The 18,410-nt window shown below is 40.8% G+C and overlaps 1 long non-coding RNA gene and 1 pseudogene across 1 annotated transcript; both read left to right on the forward strand.

Moving 5' to 3' along the window:
• The first annotated feature begins 291 nt into the window (after nt 1–291).
• LOC150033347 (uncharacterized) lies at nt 292–1,164 on the forward strand (annotated as a pseudogene).
• A 3,623-nt stretch (nt 1,165–4,787) lies between these two features.
• LOC150033348 (uncharacterized) lies at nt 4,788–6,034 on the forward strand. The gene is made up of 3 exons (XR_016524005.1): nt 4,788–5,450; nt 5,549–5,656; nt 5,737–6,034. It is a non-coding gene; the product is annotated as an uncharacterized LOC150033348 (long non-coding RNA).
• Nucleotides 6,035–18,410: the final 12,376 nt, after the last annotated feature.

Below are 18,410 nucleotides of genomic sequence, written 5' to 3' on the forward strand. Positions count from 1 at the left end.
GCTTCACGCCATCTCCCTGACTAAGCTAGCAGGTAGTCTGGGAGAGAGTGTGACAACTTGGTATCAGAGCGGTTAGCTCCATGGGAAATGAGACAGAGCAGTTAGTGCTTAGAAGAATCTAGGAAGTAAATAGTTAGACGTTGAGTCAGTTCAAATAGAACTAGCATAGTATGGTCCAAATATGGATAAGAGTGAATCCAATCAGGACTAAAATGTGGGTAGAAGTTTAGTATCATGCATCTGAGTTAAGTATCTATAGCATGTCCGATGTGTTAATATGTTATAGGAGTCATGCCACCACGTACCAGCAAACAACGCAGGCAGAATCAGGATGGGACGCAGGATCCTACCCAAGGTCAATCTGAAAGGGGAACCAGTACCCCGAGAGTTCAGACTGGAGCAGGAAACAAGCAGTTTTTAGATCTATACGGGAGGTAGGTAGGCCAGAGACAGTAGGGCCTAGTGATCCGGAAAAGATGTATGGAATAGAACGGCTGAAGAAATTAGGAGCCACAATGTTTGAGGGTTCCACAGATCCAGCTGATGCTGAGGTTTGGTTAAATATGTTCGAAAAATGCTTTGATGTGATGAGTTGTCCTTAGGAGCGAAAAGTCAGATTGGCCACATTCCTGCTGCAGAAGAAGGCAGAGGGATGGTGGAAATCCATATTAGCCAGGCGTAATGATGCACATACGTTAGACTGGCAGACTTTCAGAGGCATATTCGAAGACAAGTATTATCCCAGCACATACTGTGAGGCGAAGAGAGATGAGTTCCTGGGGTTGAAGCAAGGGTCACTTTCAGTGGCCGAGTACAAGAGAAAGTATACCGAGCTTTCACGGTATGCTGATGTGATTATGGCATCTGAGAGTGATAGGTGTCGAAGGTTTGAAAGATGGTTGCGTTTTGAGATACGTACCTCGGTTATAGCTACTGCTAAGTGGACAGATTTTTCTCAGTTAGTAGAGACTGCCCTACGTGCAGATTATAACAGAGGAGAATTCAGTAGTGGAGCCTAGTCGTGGGGCTTCAACAACTAGTGGTTTCCGAGGTCGTGAGCAGTGGAGGTTCACACCTGGAGTGAATGTTTCAGGCCGTCAAGACTTTAAGCATCGGTCTGGTGGCCAATCATCGAGGCAGATGAGTTCAGGTAATGCCTATTAGGGGCAGAGCTAGAGAGCACCCAGTCAGTCTGCTAGTTCAGCAGCAAGACCACGGATGGAGTCTGTTGCTAGTGAAACCAGAAGAACCCCATGTGCAAGTTGTGGCATGAATCATCGGGGTCAGTGTCTTGTTGGTGCTGGTGTGTGTTACCAGTGTGGACAGCCAGGGCATTTTAAGAGAGATTGTCTATAGCTGAGAGCAGCAGTTTAGAGGGACCAGGGCGTTAAGTCCCACACAATTGAGCAGCCGAGAGTCTTAGCGGTTGCAGGAGAGGGCATCAGCGGTGCAAAGCAGAAGGGAGTTGTGGGGAGACCTAGGCAGCAGGAAACGTCTACACTATGACTCAACAGGAAGTGGAGGATGCACCAGACGTGATTACTGGAACAGTTTTTATTTGTAATGTACCTGCACGTTTTTTATTAGATCTAGGTGCTACGCATTCCTTTGTTTCTAGTATGTTTCTAACTAAGCTGAATAGGATGCTAGAGCCTTTATCTGAGGGGTTAGTTATATATACTCTAGTTGGTGACGTTTTACTAGTCAATGAAGTGTTGCGTGATTATGAGGTTTTAGTAGAAGGTCTCAGTATGCTAATGGATCTTCTTCCACAAGAGTTGCAGGCATTGGATGTAATTTTTTGAATGGATTTCTTATTCACTCACTATGCTTCTATGGATTTCCATAGGAAGGAAGTGACTTTTAGGAAACCAGGTTTGGCTGAAGTGGTTTTCAGGGGTGAGAGGAAGTTATTCCTACGAGTTTGATTTCAGCTCTGAAAGCTGAGAAGTTTTTGAGAAAGGGCTTCACAACGTTTCTTGCACACGTAATAGAGGTGCAGGAAGAAAAGCTGAAACCAGAAGATGTTCCTGTAGTGCACGAATTTCTTGTTGTTTTTCCAGCTGATCTATCAGGTTTTCCACTTGATAGAGAGGTGGAGTTCATTATTGAATTGTTACCAGGAACAATGCCTATTTCGCAGGCACCGTACAGAATTGCTCCGAGCGAGCTTAAGGAGCTGACGGTGTAGTCACAAGATCTAGTTGACAAGGGATACATTAGGCCTAGTGTATCGCCTTGGGGAGCTCTAGTGTTATTCGTGAAGAAGAAAGATGGTACCCTCAGATTATGCACTGATTACAAGCAGTTAAACAAGGTCACGATACGTAACAAGTATCCTCTACCACACATTGATGACTTCTTTGACCAATTAAGGGGAGCATCAATGTTCTCTAAGATTGATTTGAGGTCAGGATACCACTAGTTAAAGGTTAGGGATTCAAATATTCCTAAGAAAGCATTCAGGACGAGGTATGATCACTATGAGTTTTTAGTGATGCCATTTGGTTTAACGAATGCGCCAGTAGTTTTCATGGACCTCATGAACAGGATCTTCCATCAGTACTTAGATCAGTTTGTGATAGTATTCATCGATGACATACTAATTTATTCAATTTACAGGAAAGCCCATAAGGAACATCTGAGGATTGTTCTACAGACACTACGTGCTAAACAGTTGTACGCTAAGTTCAGCGAATGTGAGTTCTGGTTGAAATAGGTAGTGTTCTTAGGGCATGTAGTTTCAGCGGATGGAGTTAGTGTTGATCCGCAGAAAGTGGAAGCTGTTGTCAACTGGGAGAGACCAACTAGTGCAACAGAGGTACGTAGTTTCCTAGGCCTGGTTGGATACTACAGACGTTTTGTTGAGGATTTCTCACGATTAGCATCACCCTTGACAACTTTGACAAGGAAGAATTCTAAGTTTGAGTGGTTGGATAAATGCGAACAGAGTTTCCAGGACCTGAAGAAGAGATTAGTGACAGCACCTATTCTGACACTTCCTGTAACAGAGAAGGAGTATGTGATTTATTGTGACGCTTCGAGGGAAGGATTAGGTTGTGTGCTTATGCAGGAAGGGAAGGTAATAGCTTATGCTTTAAGGCAGCTGAAGAAGCATGACTGTAATTACACTACCCATGATCTTGAGCTAGCAACAGTTGTTTTAGCACTGAAGATCTGGAGACATTATTTATTTGGTGAGAAGTGCCAAATTTTCACAGATCATAAGAGCCTGAAGTAATCTTTGATCAGAAAGAGCTGAATCTGAGATAGAGCCGATGGCTAGAACTGATTAAAGACTATGACTGTACCATTGAATACCATCCGGGTAAGGCTAACGTAGTTGCCGATGCATCAAGTAGGAAGTCGAGACTTCTGAAAAGTGCCTTGTGTGGTATTCAAGCAACCTTGCTAAGTGAGTTAAGAGGTTTCAGAGCGGTTGTGACTGTAGAGAGTTCAGAGTGTCTTTTAGCTCAATTTCAGGTTAGGTCTTCTCTAGTAGCAGAGATTGTGAGAAGACAGCCAGAAGATAGTAACTTACAGAAGATGCTTGCAAAGTCCAAGGAAGGCTCAGAAGTAGAATTTGAGTTGAGAGCAGATGGAGCCATAGTTAAGCAGAGAAGACTATGTATTCTGAGTATTAGTGAGCTTAAGGGTGCTATACTAGAGGAAGCTCACAGTTCAGCTTACGCTATGCATCCAAGAAGCACCAAGCTGTACGGAACTTTGAAGAAAACTTATTGGTGGCCTAGTATGTAGCGAGAGATAGCCGAATATGTTGATAAATATTTAATCTGCCAACAGGTTAAACTAGTGAGACAGAGGCCAGAAGGACTCCTTAATCCACTGCCAGTGCCAGAGTGGAAGTGGGAGCATATTACCATGGATTTTCTGTTTGGATTACCTCGTAGTACTAGTGAACATGATATTATATGGGTAATAGTAGACAGACTCACCAAGACAGTGCGGTTTTTACCGATTAAAGCGACGTCTACACTAGATCAGCTAGCTAAGCTATACATTGATAGGATTGTGATTCAGCATGGCGTGCCAGTGTCCATAGTTTCAGATAGGGATCCGAGGTTTACTTCTAAGTTTTGGCCTAGTGTGCAGAAAGCAATAGGAACAAAGTTGAAGTTTAGTACAGCGTTTCATCCCCAGACAGATGGTCAGTCAGAGAGGACCATCCAGACCTTAGAAGACATGTTGAGAGCATGTGTCCTTCAGTTTAAGGGAAGTTGGGATACCCACTTATCACTTATGGAGTTTTCTTATAATAACAGCTATCAGTCTAGAATCGGCATGGCACCATTCGAGTTTTTATATGGCAGACCATGCAGAACTCCTGTATGCTAGAACGAAGTGGGAGAGCGAAAGCTAGTTGGTCCTAAGTTGGTACAAGTTACATCAGAAAACATTAAGTCGATTAGAGAGAACCTAAAGATAGCTCAAGATCGACAGAAGAGCTATGCAGATAAGCGACGAAGAGACTTAGAATTCCAGGTTGGAGATCAGGTTTTCTTAAAGTTATCTCCGTGGAGAGGTGTTCTTTGCTTTGGGAGGAAAGGCAAGTTGAGTTCTAGATATATTGGTCCTTATCGGATAACAGAACGAGTTGGACCAGCAGCCTATAGACTTGAGTTGCCAGCAGAACTTGCCCGAATACATGATGTTTTCCATGTGTCCATGTTGAGGAAATATATTCCAGATCCGTCACATGTGTTGCAAGCACAATCGATTGAGCTCAAAGAAGACTTGAGTTATAAAGAGGAAGCGGTTCAGATCCTCGACAGAAAGGAGCAAGTTTTGAGGAACAAAACGATCCCACTCATGAAGGTCCTTTGGAGACATCACGGAGTGGAGGAGGCAACCTGGGAGTCAGAAGACCAGATGAGAAGGAGTTACCCGACACTCTTCACCTAAGGACTTCTAAATTTCGAGGACGAAATTTCATAAGAGGGAGGTAAGTTGTAAACCCGAGACTTTCCTTGGATTATTTGCTCTTGTCACACATTGTAGGATGTTGGATTTAAGTTATTGTTGTTCCATTGTTGAAGAAAATGACAAAGCTTTTGGTTGAAGTTGTCTTTAATAATTTTGGAATTTATAAATAAAGAAAAGAAAAGAAAGGGAATAAAGAAAAAGAAAAGAAAAGGAAAAGGAAAAAGGAAAAAAAAAAGAAAGAAAATGAAAGAAATTGGAAACCCATTCGGTGCTTAGGGTTTAAAGTGAGAACCCACTCATTTCAGCCCATTTCTCCATCATTTCCCATTATATTTTCAGAGCATTTCGAGAGAGAGAGTGAAGGAAGAGGAAGAAGAAGTTGCTGCAGGTTGGAGGTTGAAGAAGGGAGGAAAAGCTCATGCAAGTGCAACCAAGGAAGAATTTGGGTTCAACCTACCTATCTCTGGTTTTTAAGTCGGTTTGAGCTACACAAGAAGAACTAAGAGGTGAGGCCTGACTTTCTTGAAATTTAATCTATTTTCTAACAAATTTCATGAAGGAAGCTTGAGCTAAATCTGATGTTAAGTTAATGGTTTTTGAAAAGGAAAACAGAGCACAGAATTTTCGTGCAAATCAGAAGGATCTCTGCTTTTTTCTGGTTTTTCGAACATTCTGGGGTGTACAGGTTGGATTAGAAGCTCAATTGAGTATGGTTGGAAAGCTTATTCAATTTCCTATAACTTTCATGAAGAATTCGGAGCCAAAAATGACTAGAAGTAGGTTTAATTTCAGGAGAAATGTAGAGGGTAGCAGAGAAGCACGAATCTGTATTCGCTGTGTTCGAGGGATTTCTGGACAAATTCGTTGGGAATCTCGTTTTTATTACTTCAGATAAGTTGTAGAGGGTTCCAAAATGAAGAGTTTGATATATAGTACATTAATTTTGGTCAAGTATTGAGGAAGTTATGAGTGTTGGAAGTTAGGGTATTGAATCTGGAAAATCTGGAAAGAAAATGTGAAGTGTGATTTTATTTCTAGAATTTAGAATTCATGAGCATGGAAAGACAAGACGATTTATAGTTCTGATGCTCAGTTTTGGTTGTTTGACAGGCCAAGAGGAAATAGGCCGAGTCTACAGACCAGGGAACTAGCCAAGACTGTGAGTGAGAAAACAAATTTCAAAAATGATTTCTAAACTGTAATTTATGCTTAAATGGTTTACATGCTTGAATATGAACTTATGAACGATACATGATTTCTATGAATGGTTTCAAGCATAAGTTTTGAGCTTAGATTTTCTAATGAGGTTTATATACGAGCATGTGATTATCGACTTCCTAAAAAGTAGTTGAAACGATACCATTTAAAGTAAAGTATGTATTAGCGAGTACTGTTTAAAGATTTTCATTTTTTCTCGAGCAAGCCGAGTAAGCTTGAGTATTATGAAAGATAAAGATAAATAGGCATGTTTTAAAGTTTTCATGTGGTTTTCTGAGACTTATATTGACCTCATGACTGAGATACTGAGCCCGAGGCTATATGGTACCGTGTGCACACAGGTTATATTCCGTTATTGACGTTGAGTGTACTCAATGATAACGATGCTGTCGAGAGTGCTGGGCGGGCCCCACTACGACAAAGACGATGGGATTGCTGGGCGGGACCCACTACATCGTAGAGCTAGTAAACGTTGGTTGTACTGGGCATGCCCTACACAACATTGATTTTTCATGTTAGTTAAAATGTTTTATGTACTTGATATGCCTTGCTAGATTTTATTGACGTACTTGCGGAACATTTGAGAAAGCTTTTAGCGTTACACGTTTATGTTTAACGCTTTTATTGAACAAATTTATACGTTTAAAGGTTTATCACGTGTTCTGGTTTACGGATTTACAAGTTTAAATTTAATCACTCAATGGGCTTCGTAGCTCACTCTTTCAAAATGTTTTCCCATTTTTCAGGTAGAGATCGAGCTCCCGGTGCTTGATCACTGCCAAAGTCTGTTTTCTCCTAAAAGCTTCCAGATCAAGCTTTATACGTGGGTGGAGTTGTACATTGTGTCTGTTTATATTGTAAATGTCTTTGTAAGAACTGGATAGTTTATGGTTGTGTAAGCACTAGATGTCGTGGTTGTGTAAACCCCAGTTGGATATGTTTTTGGTTGTGATATCTCTATCAGGTTATTTTCCAAACCGAGTTATGTCAGGACTGCACTTCATGTGTGTCTAAAGGTTTTCATGGATTCTGCTGTGTTGTGTTACATGTAAAGTATTTTATATCTAAGATTAGTATGTTTATCAGGTTCAACGATTCAATAGGTTCAATAGGTATCGTTGGAGGAGGACGATATCTGTTGGCTTCACGCCATCTCCCTGACTAAGCTAGCAGGTAATCTGGGAGAGGGTGTGACAATCGGCCTCCATCATTGCACTGAGCGGTTTTGCTATCTTTGAAAAGTCCTTGACAAAACGTCTGTAAAATCCGACATGTCCCAATAAGCTCTTTATAGCCTTTACACTTGTTGGAGGTGGGGGCTTTTCAATTGCTTCAATTTTTGCCTTGTCCACCTCCAACCCATCCCTAGAGACCTTATGCCCTAGAACAATGCCCTCCTTCACCATAAAATGACATTTCTCCCAATTAAGCACGAGGTTCGTCTCCTCATATCTTTTCAATATCTTCTCCAAGTTGTCAAGACAGACTTCGTACGTGTGCCCATATACAGAGAAGTCGTCCATGAATATTTCTACAGAGTCTTCAAGATATTTTGAAAAGATGGCCATCATACACCTTTGAAAAGTGCTCATCACACTGCAGAGGCTGAACGGCATGTGTCGAAACGCAAATCTTCCATACGGGCAGGTTGTGGTCTTTTCTTGATCTTCGGGAGCAATCATGCTTTGATTATAACTGACATACCCATCCAAGAAGCAGTAGAAGTCATTTCTAGCTAGACGATCTAGCATTTTTGTCAATAAAAGGTAGGGGAAATGATCTTTCTTTATTGTCGCATTTAGTTTGCGGTAGTTCATGCAAATACACCATCCGGTGATAGTCCTTTGCAGTATCAACTTGTTATTTGCGTTAGGGACTACCATCATCTCTCCTTTCTTTGGCACGCACTGCACTGGGTTGACCCACGTGTTATCTACTGTCGAATAGATGATGCCCGTGTCTAACCACTTGATTATCTCCTTCCTTACGACTTCCATCATCGCAGGGTTGAGTCTGCACTAATGTTTGATCGATCCTTTGTGATTCTCTTCGAGATGAATTTTGTGCATACAGTAGGCAGGGCTAATTCCTCAAATGCTTGAGAGCGTCCAGCCAATTCCTTTTATGTATTTTCTCAGAATGCTCAGCAGCGCATTTTCTTGGTTTTCATTAAGTGCAGAGGAAATGATTGCCGACAGCTTTTCATTCTGCCCCAAAAATGCATACTTCAGGTGGTTAGGAAGGGTCTTCAACTCTATTAATGGTGGTTGCTCTAAGGACGGTTTTTTTGTTTTTCTTTATTTATTCACTATTAGATTAACTTCTTGGATGCAATCACCTCATCTTCCTTGTTTGTTTTTTTTGAGATCGTGTTGCATGCAATAATGGTTGCGATCGCATCCTCATCTTTGTTTTCATCTTCAGGCTTCTCTTCTTCATTCAAACTCTGTTCGTCTTCGGATTCATTAAGGTCTTCTTCATTAGGATATTTCATGGCACTGATAATGTTAAACCTGAGCTTCTATCCATTTACACTCAAAGTGATCTCTCCTTTGTGCACATCAATCTGGGCACGGTCGGTTGATAAAAATAGCCGCCCCAAAATGATGGGCACATTTTTGCCGGCTTCGTAGTCCAAGATGATGAAGTCTGCTGGTAATATAAATTTGTCAATTGTAACCAGTACATCCTTCACCTTCCCCTCTGGATGTACTAGAGATCTATCCGCTAATTGGAGAGTCACTGTCGTGGGCACAAGTTGCCCCACATTTAGCTGCTTGAAAATTGATAAAGGCATAAGATTAATGCTGGCTCCAAGATCGCATAGCGCTTGTCTGATGTACAATCCTCCAATGGAGCAAGGTATAGTGAAACTCCCAGGGTCACGCATTTTCGGTGGGATTGTAGATTTTGAGCTCTGCGTCAAAGCCACCGTAGCGAACTTACCAGTGCCTCTCTTCTTTGTCACCATATCCTTTAGAAACTTCGTATATGCAGGCATCTCCTCAATTGTTTCAATGAATGGAATATTAATATGCAATTGTTTTAACATATTCATGAAGCGTTGGTATTGTACCTCATCATTTTTCTTTTTTCTAAGTCTCTACGAGAAAGGTGGCAACTGTATTCTTACGGTCCCCTATTCTTCTGGCTCTGAGGTGGACACAATCTTTGGCTCTATCTCCTACTTCTTCTTGAGTCACCGCAATCTCTGGTTTCAGCACAATTGGAACAGTCCGACTAGGCTCCTTCTTCTCCCATGCCATAGTTTTTCTACACCACGATGTCACGACTTGACATTCCTCTTTACCTGTACCCCATGGGTTGCATGGGAGTTTCGTTGAACTCAACAGTGCCCCTTGCGGTCTGTTCTTGTGTTCGCCCACAATCTGGCCTATCTGAATTTCCAGGTAGTGGATAGACGTTGCTTGGTTTTGAAGCACCGTTTCGTTCTTCTCAATATATTGCTTCAACAAACTTTATAAAGAGGAAGATTGTGGCGCCTACGAACTGCTGGCTTGATTACTCGTCTGACCATTGGTTCTTGGGAAAAATCCGGGTGGCTTTTCTTTTTGCGCCACTGATTGGAAATTTTGCTGTTTATTTTTCCACACGAAATTGGGGTGGTTTCTCCACCTAGGGTTGTACATGTTGGAAAACGGGTCGTTCTTCACAAAATAAATTGACTGTGGGTTTTGCAGGCATTCCTCCATTGATTGCGTCCAAAAAGCATTATGTTCATAACATTGCGATTGCATGCATTCATCGCATAGAAACAATTAATTTTTGTATTTTTATGCTGAATATGCATTGACACAAGGCGGAAAGTGCGATCACAAGAAATCAATGGTCGAGCGCAACATCACCGCAAGGCTTTGTGGTGATTTGTGCTCGCAAATATCCGCTCAAGAAGGATTGCCGCATAGAGGCGCGCAACTTGGTGGGCACATATGGGTGAAAAGCATAATTAATCACGATGGGACAAAAAGTTGATGACAATCGAATCCTAATTAAGTTGACAAGCCGCTAACGATAAAGCACTCAGCTTTTCGGTGACAATATTCGGCGCATCAGTCAGAGAATTAAAGCCATCCCATCTGTGCAATCATAAGAGAGAAAAGCCACCTTTTGCCTTGAAGCTCTATAAATAACAAAGGCATCCTTAAGAAATGGGGTTAAGCTGGTTCAGCTAGTTCAGCAAGTTTTTGTTCATAATTTAGCCTGTCCATAGTTTTCTTTTACTCTTAAGAAGGCAGAGCAAGAGAAGAGAATAGACGTCGGAAGATTGCTCAGGGCAACTCGAGAGAGAACCTGAAGGCGTGGAAAGTAGAGAGCGGGCCGACTCTCGTGAGAGCGAGATTATCTTTTGAACAGAGTAGAAAAGACAGTGTAAAAGCCTGGGAAGCAAGAGATTATTACAAGGCTCTTTATTCTCTTCTTGCATTGTTATTTTGTATTTCAAATTTGTAATTATACAATTGAAGTTCTTACTCCACATCTGTTCACTCTCTTGAAAGTACGCATGAGTAACTAAATTTATCGAATGGGTTGAAAAGAACTAAGCTAACATGACTTAGGACCTTCATTGCATGCGATTATCTTGTTTTATGCTGTGCCCAACACCCCTTTAGAGCTACTCGAGAGAGAGTCTAAAGAAAGAACCTAAGACTTGAGAGAGCTAGGTTAGAATCTAGACTCGAGAGAGCAAGATCAGATCTGCATAAGCAAGAGATAGGGACTTAGAGATAAGCTCTGTTTGCCAACATGTATCGCATGCACCCTAGAGATATGTTATAATATTATGTGGTCGCCTTATTTGTGTGTGTGCCATTTTGTCATCGCATGGTTAAGAATAGAGGTTTATGTGTAGGTCCTATAGACTCATCGCATATATCGCATGCGTTCTAGCCTTAGAAGTTGTAGCATTCGCATCGAGAGATGGTTTACTATTGTATGTGTGTTGCATGGTCGCATAACATGAACGCATCCTATGAAGTGTTAGCCAAACCTTTCTCAACCCGTTCACCGCATACTTGATGCGTTAATTTTATTGAATGGAAATATGGATGATATACATTGATGGATTGCGTTGTGCACTCATGTTTTCCCAGCAGAATTCAAGTGTAAATTTCCCTAAGTTTTCTGGTAAGTCCAGGGTCGAACACAGGGACTTGTGAAAATAGTTGCATTGGTGATTTTTAGGAAAACTTGCAGTAACCAGTTAAATAAATAAATCGTGGGGTTTGTTGTTTGCGTTGACGAAAATAAATAACAAATGCGGCGGAGTTTGAAAAGAGTTGGTAGACGGGAAATACGATGAATATGCGATGAACGGGTTGAGAAAAGTTTCGGCTAATACTCCCTAGAATGCGTTCATGCTTTGTGAACGTGCAACATGCATACAATAGTAAACCACCTCTCGACGTGAATGCTACAGCTTCTAAGGCTAGAACGCCTGCGATAAATATGCGATAAGTCTACAGGGTTTACACATAAACCTCTATCTCTATTTATGCGATGACAACATGACATTCACACAAATATGCGACCACATAATATCACTCCCATTCCTAGGATGCATGCGATGAAAGTTGACAAATACAGCTTATCTCTAAGTTCTTACCTATAGTTTATGCAACCCTAATTTTGCTCTTTCAAGTCCAGATTCTAACCTAGCTCTCTCGAGACATTAGGTTCTTTCTTTAGATTCTCTCTCCAATAACTCTAAAGGGTATTTTGCACAGCATAAAACAAGACAATCACAAGCAATGAACCTCCTAGGTCATTTTAGCCTAGTTCTTCTCAACCCATTCAACTAGTTTAGTTACTCATGCATATTAAGAGAGTGAGCATATATAGAAATAGAACTTCCATTGAATAGATATGAGATGAACTACAAAAATAACAATGCAAGTATAGTAAAGGGCCTAAAGCAATCTCTTGCTACCAGGCGGTTACACTGTTTCTACTCGTGCTCTAAAGATATTCTCGCTCTCGTGAGAGTCATCCCGCTCTCTACTCTTACGCCCCAAGGTTCTCTCTCGAGCACCCCTGGGCGATCTCTGGCATCACCAATCTTCTCTTGCTCCGCCGTAAAATGGAAAAGAAAACTATAAACTGAGGCGTGAACTTGTAATAGCGATGAAGTAAACAACTGCTTAACCTCTTCTCTGAAGAATGCACTTGGTATTTATAGGGCATAAAAGGTGAAAGGCGGGTTCTCTCTCCCGGTTGTATAGATGGGACAGCTTTAATTCCTGACTAATGCGCCGGATAATTGTCATCGATAAAGCTGGACGTACTTTGTGACCGTTATCTGCTGTCAACTTAATTTGGATCCGACAACCGTCAGCTTTTTGTCCCATCAATCTTAATTGTCCTTTCACCCGGATGTGCCTACTATGTTGCACTGACCAAGTTGTGGTGATTCTTCTTGGGTGAATGTTTGCGAGCACGATCAACACAAAGTCTTGCGTTGAAGTTGCGCTTAGCCAATGTATTCCTATGATCGAAATCTCTGCATTGCATTAACGCATATTCTGCACAAAAATATAAAGATCAACTGCTCTAATGTGTTGGACACATGCAACCGCAATATTATAAAATTTATGCTTAATGGATGCAATCCAACATTGTTTAAGAACTTAGTACTATGATAACGTGCATTTCTACCTGTTATCACACCCTCAAATTTAAACAATGCTTGTCCTCAAGCATAAGCTAAAGATTCATTTAGCAAGTTAACCGCAAAGTTCTCTCCCTAGATTTCTCAAGGATACTTCGTTCACATCTTATATGTCAGAGTTTCCTTAAGTCTTATTCAAGTCTCTTCCTAAAATATTTCTAAGACTTAGGGATTGCAAGCTTAACTTTCAAAAGGACTTTACTAAATTCTGGAACATCGCATGATTTATTTCACAAAGAAAATTTTCCATCGGGGTGTCAAATGATTTATCTTTGCAGAAAAATTTTCTTCATTGCTATTTTTTTCCTGACCTTGCGCTGATCCGAGTGTCTTGCCTTCATTTTGGCTTGCCCCCACGTGTGTCATGCAGACATCCAACTACAAGTAATGCACTCTTTCTCAGACTAAACTCATACTGATTTGGTAGTGGAGTTGCGATCATTGATTTAGGCTTTGATCCTGGTGACTTACTTTCGTTTTGGCTTGCCCCCACGTGTGTCATGCGAACATCCAACTACGGGTAAGTGCCTTTCACAACTTAACTCTTATCAACATGGGTTTCCCATTGCGTTGATAGTGGAGTTGTTATTCTCAATTTTTTTTTTTGTAGAAATAAAGAGCAAGGTCGGAAACAAATACTTCACCCTCAAATTTAAAATGCGGCAATGTGCTCATTGCCAAAAGATTAAAATAAGTCATGGGATGTTCTAGAATGTGTTGTAAAGAGAGTTTGAAAGAAAGCTAGCAAACCCCTAACTTCGAGAAATATTTCATGAGGTGACTATCTTAAGACTAAGTTGACTCTAGTGTATACAAAAGAAATAGAAGCATATTTTTCATCATTGAAATCATACTTGGCAAAGAACAAAATGCGGTAAACTATAAATTTATCTATGTCAAATGATTGCGGTAATTAAAGAGGATGCGGTGATAAAACTTGCAAAACTAACATGCGATGTGATAGCGCAAAATTTGAAATAAAGATAAGGAAGAGTACATCCCCAAATTTAGCGTTGTCGCCCGCATTGTATTGACGCATCCATCTTTGCGGCGATCATTCTTCTTTGGGTTGTGGTGATGGAATAAGATAAGTGCTGCTTTGCATAACATCTCCGCAATCCAGTGCCTCGATCGTTGTAAGAAAAACAAAAAGAGGGTCAAATTATTTTAAACAAAATAAAAATTGTTTTTTTTTTTTGTAGTCGATAGTGAAAATTGAAATGATAGCAAAGTAAGGAAATTAGAATTGAAAATATAGTGAAAATTCTGAGTAGTGGAGAAAGGAGTTGAAGACTTGAGGTTTCCCAAAACTACTTGCGTCCCTGATAAGTTACAATCATCTGATAACGTAGGGACCACCTACTTCCCTCTTCATTTAAAGTTTCTTAGTTCCATGGAGTCAACTTGGCGATGCCAGTCTTCTCCATGGTATGCCTTTACTCGCTGCCCATTGACTTTGAATATGTTGGTTCCGTCATCATTTGATAATTCCACTGCGCCATGCGGGAGTACATGTCGAATTATGAACGGTTCGGACCAACGTGACTTTAACTTTCTCGGGAAGAGTCACAGACGTGAATTGAAAAGCAAGACTTTCTGCCCAACTTGGAGGTTCTTACCGCATATGGGTTGGTCATGCCAACGCTTGGTACGTTCTTTATAAATTTTTGCATTTTCATATGCGTTGTTCCTCCATTCTTCTAGCTCGACCAGTTGTATTTTCCATGCTTACCCTGCTTTCTTCAAATCAAAATTCAGTTTCTTGACTGCCCACAATGCTTTATACTACAGCTCCAAAGGCAAATGACAAGCTTTGCCGAATACCAACGTAGAGGGGGACATACCTATAGGCGTTTTAAATGCAGTCTGGTATGCCCATAACGCATCATCAAGCTTCATTGCCCAATCCTTCTGCGAAGGTTTTACTACCTTCTCAAGTATCAATTTAATTTCACGATTGGACACTTCAATTATGGATGGTATGCGATGGCCACTTTGTGGAGGATATTGTACTTGCGCAGCAGCTACTTTATATTGTGGTTAAAAAAGTGTGATCCTTCATCACTTATGATGACATGAGGAATGCCAAAACAAGTAAAAATATTTTTCTTGAGGAACTTGGAGACTACCGCCACATCACTTGCGGCACATGCAATTGCCTTTACTCACTTGGAAACGTAATCGATGGCTAATAAGATATAATGGTTGCCATGAAAAGGAGGGAATGGTCCCATGAAATCAATCCCCCATACGTCAAATAATTTCAGCTCCAAGATAGTATTCATTGGCATTGCGTTCTTCCATGAAATGTTGCTGGTGCATTAACACCGATCACATTTCATTGCGTAGTCAGCAGCATCCTTAAATAATGAAGGCCAGAAGAATCCACTTTGTAAAACTTTGGCTGTAATACGTTGTCCTCCAAAGTGCCCTCCATATGGCGAATCATGGCACTATGACAATATGCATTGTTGAGCAACATCTGGTACGCATAATCAAATGATTTGGTCTACACCTCTTTTATAGAGATTCGACTCATCCCAATAATAGTGTCTGCATTCATTCTTAAGCTTCTTTCGTTGATGGTAGGTGTAATCTTCAGGGAATTGTTCACAAAAAAAATAATTAACTATGTTCGCATACCAAGGAAATTCTTCTATGTGAAATAGCTGCTCATCCGGAAACACCGCACTCACTTCAGATTCATTGCAGTCAACCTCGAGATTTTCCAGTTTGGACAAGTGATCTGCAATTTGATTCTCTGTCCCCTTCCGATCAATTATTTCAATATCGAATTCTTGAAGGAGGAGAACCCATCTGATCAACCTCGGCTTTGCATCCTTCTTTGTCATTAAATATTTGATTGCCGAGTAATCCGTGTGAATGAGTACCCTAGTTCCCAATAGGTATGCCCGGAATTTTTCCAACGCAAAATCACAGTCAGAAGTTCTTTTTTAGTGGTGGTATAATTGAGTTGAGCAGGGTTTAGAGTTTTACTCGCATATGGAATGGGGTGCAAAATAGTTTTCTTCTTTTGCGCTAATGCAGCTCCCATCGCATACCTGCTTGCATCGCATATGATTTCAAACGACAGTTTCCAATCTGGCGCAATCAAGACGGGTGTGGTAATCAGTGCATCTTTTAAAATTTGGAATGTGTTGAGGAAATTGTCATCAAATTCAAACTTTTTGTCTACCTCTAACAATGCACTTAGTGGTCGTGCTATTTTAGAAAAGTCCTTGACAAATCGTCTGTAGAATCCACCATGCCCCAAGAAACTTCGCACAGCCTTCACGTTGGTTGGAGGAGGAAGTTTTTCAATTGCTTCAATCTTTGCTTTGTCCACCTCCAACCCTTCTCGAGAGACCTTGTGTCCCAACACTATTCCATCTGTCACCATGAAGTGACATTTTTCCCAATTGAGCACCAAATTCGTCTCTTCACATCTCTTTAGGATTTTCTCTGAATTGGCTAGGCAGACTTCATACGTGTTCCCATAAATGGAGAAGTCATCCATAAATATTTCTACTGAGTCCTCGAGATAATCTGAAAAGATCACCATCATGCACCTTTGGAACGTGCTTGATGCATTGCAGATGCCAAACGGCATGCGGCGAAAAGCAAATGTCCCATATGGGCAGGTGAATGTGGTCTTGTCTTAATCTTTAGGAGCTATCATGATTTGAATATACCCTGCATATCCATCCAAGAAGCAATAAAAATCGTTCCCTACTAATCTGTCAAGCATTTGATCGATGAATGGCAAAGGGAAGTGATCTTTCTTTGTGGCCGCATTCAATTTGCAATAGTTCGTGCATATGTGCCATCCCGTGATGGTACTTTTTGGTATTAATTCATTGTTCTCATTGGGGACTACCGTCATTTCGCCCTTCTTTGGCACACATTGCACAAGGCTGACCCACGTGCTATCTGCAATTGGGTAGATAATGGCCGCATCCAGCCATTTGATAATCTCCTTTTTGACGACCTCTGATGACATAGTAAATGGAGATGGATTGTGTTATCATGTTATCAATGCATAGATAATGTGCTACAAGCTCATGTCCCCGACAACGGCGCCATAAACTTGATGACATAGAAAATGGAGATGGAATGTGTTATGATGTTATGAACGCATAGATAATGTGCTACAAGCTCATGTCCCCAGCAACGGCGCCATAAACTTCATACACTAGAATGTATATCTTGAAGCATGTGAATGAATATGCGTTGTTAATGATATGCTTGTAGTATGCGATAGAGTAATGCGTGTCACAAGTTTCCTTGCGCTGAGACCAAGTATAATTCCAATGCAAGTTTCTCAGAATAATCCGAGGTCAAACACAGGGATTGTTTTCGTTAATGCATTACTATTGTGATATATGCGACCGGTTTTTACAATTAATAAAGAATGGTTGTTTATATAGGAATTTAAATTGCAATAAAATAAAGTTGTGTTGATAAAATGAAGTCCTAAACTAACATGATACAAGATACCATATACATGATACATGACACTAAGGTCGAGACTGACTGTGAAGTTATACGAAGGATCGTGGTATGCGATGGCAAGTCTTTATGGATGAATCAGAAATAGAAAGAATAAATAGTAAAAACAACCCAAGTTTGTTAATTGCGTTAAAGATGCAACTAAGGTTCCGCTTTCCCTTGGCGTACACCTCTCGGTGATCGGCCGCGTTCCCGTATCTCTATGGTGAAACAAGGATGAACGTGATGAATGCAAGGTTACTTCCATCTCTGGAAGTACTTTTTGCTCTAGTTAATGAATTCTTCAAACCTTCTCTCGATAGGTGGAATAACATCTTCACTTCTGCTCTCACAGGTGAAGATGCCGTCGACATGCTTTATCTAAACTTAATTATTTTCTTAACGCAAATCAATTTACTCATTTAATTCTTGCTAATTACCCAGGGAATTAGGAAAACATCATGGAGAAAATGGATTATGGATGAATGGAAATAGACAGAGAGATGATAATGGTAATGATCATAACGTTTAATACTCAGATTAGGCGTTCGATACATGGTGTGAACGAAAGATTAAGAAAAGATGAGCACAGATGAGGAATTAAAGATTAGACACGAATACAGAACGAGTGTCAACGTCCTGACACAGATCCTGAACGGAGAATACGCTTGCCGGCATGTGAAAGTGGTGGAGAGGAAGGCTTCCCTCTCAGGCTTGCCTTCCCGGTAGAAGTGACCTTCGTATAGAGCTTCAACTACGGGGATTGGAAAGATTCTTTGCTCGGAGACTCACTTCTTTACCTTGTCTCATGGTTCTTCTTGGATCTACTCTGGACAGTCGCCTCAGACTAGTCTCTCTCTCAGAAATCAATATATGCACGTCTCTATGTATCCATGTATATCTTTCAGTGAATTTGCAGAAGCTATTTATAGGCGAAGCTTGAATCTTTGCATTTGTTGTCCCCACTATATGGTTAAGGTAGTTCCTGAAATAGAAGAATGAGGAATTCCTTTTGTTACGCAATCAATTCGTCAGAAATGCACAACTGAGAGCTGTACACGTGTCAGAATACTCT

Source organism: Benincasa hispida, chromosome 10 (genome assembly GCF_027475165.1).
Source record: "Benincasa hispida cultivar pf3 chromosome 10, pf3_genome.v1.1, whole genome shotgun sequence".
Lineage (NCBI taxonomy): Eukaryota > Viridiplantae > Streptophyta > Magnoliopsida > Cucurbitales > Cucurbitaceae > Benincasa > Benincasa hispida.